The sequence below is a fragment of the Aplysia californica genome, unplaced genomic scaffold (assembly GCF_000002075.1).
Source record: "Aplysia californica isolate F4 #8 unplaced genomic scaffold, AplCal3.0 scaffold00199, whole genome shotgun sequence".
In the NCBI taxonomy this organism is placed as follows: Eukaryota; Metazoa; Mollusca; class Gastropoda; order Aplysiida; family Aplysiidae; genus Aplysia; species Aplysia californica.
The window spans coordinates 1,036,317-1,037,729 of record NW_004797469.1 but is presented as its reverse complement, the minus strand read 5'-3'; the positions used below and the strand labels follow the sequence as shown (position 1 = coordinate 1,037,729).

At 37.2% G+C, this 1,413-nt stretch overlaps 1 protein-coding gene across 1 annotated transcript in view; it reads left to right on the top strand.

Annotated features, from left to right (window-relative positions):
* Positions 1–1,413, top strand: part of LOC101853790 — a gene marked incomplete in the record, with an annotated part of 24,597 nt that overhangs the window by 11,536 nt on the left and 11,648 nt on the right. Inside the window, 1 exon segment of the mRNA XM_013082913.1 lies at positions 767–852.

Genomic DNA, 1,413 nt, shown 5'->3' with positions numbered 1-1,413 from the left:
TCATACATACATACATACATACATACATACATACATACATACATACATACATACATACATACATACATACATACATACATACATACATACATACATTTGTGATGGAGTCTCAAGTGTTAATTTTGTTTAAAAGTTGGTTTACAGTTAATTTTGGCAGAGGGGAGGGAGGGGTGTTTCTCCACTTTCATAAGTTTCTTTTTATCTTTGCTTTTATGCTGGAGGGGTGGGGGTGGGGGTAATTTGTGTTTTGTGTATCTGTTCATTTATTTGCCTTTTCATGGACTGGTGTATGTCTATTCAAGAACAGCTTACCTTTGGTAAACGTGTCTCCAGTGGTTTTCAGTGGCCATCTCCGCCGGTCTTGTTCAGTTTACGAACTGCTTGTTCCAGCTTCTTTTCCAACTTCTGTATTGCTGCTTCCGTTGCATTTTATACATTCCTATGATTTAAATTAAATCTATGTGTCTCTTTTTTTTCTTTTTATTGTGTTTTGTTCTGTTTTGGATCATGCTTGTTCTTGATTGTGCTTGTAAATTGTATTTGCTTTGTTCTATGCATATGAGTGTGTGGGGAGGGGGGGGAGACGTTTCATCTACAGCTGCTCAGAACTCGTTGTATAATGTTTGCTTCAGTAAGCTTGGGAAGATGGACACGATTACTTATAGCATAAGTGGTCTATACACAATACAGATCAATTTATTTTTCAGGTTAATTATGTGTATTTACCAGATTAATGTTATGTTTCTTCTTTTGTTTTGCTTTCCAGTCACCGAGTCGTAAAAGGTACCAGTTCAAGATACGTTTTTGAAAGGACAAGAAGCGCACAAACATTTTAACAGTCATTTATAATCCGTAAGTATTTGTGAGTATGGAGTAAACATTTTGTCCATCTCTATTATTAGATCCGAATGTTTTCACACTGTATGGCATTCCTAGTCGAAAAGCAGAACTACGCAACACTACCTAGCTCTTAATAAAATGTCGATGCCAAATGTGGTCGCGGCATGTATGTTGAATATTTTTCTTGCAGCTTCAAAGTTGTTGGATTTTTAAAGGCATCCTTATCAATCGAATTAATCACTAAGCTGTTTGTTGTTTTGTTTTGGGATTTATTCAGAAGGGGAAAATACATTCATCTGTTCAAGCCATCTTCAGCAAACTTAATTTATATATTAGTCACATCAAACTCTCAAACTTGTCAGAAATACGCAGGTTTTGGACCATATCAAGTAGAATAATAATGATAATAAAAACGACGAGGGGGCTCTCGTACGGTGTTTGCGCCTCATTCAATAGGTACCGGGTTCGAAACCTGATAGCGACGGAAAATGTTCTTCTCTAAACGTTCCCCCTTTCACCACCTTTCCTGTTCTCTAAACAAGTTTCATCTCCATTTTCTCCCCCCCCCCCCCC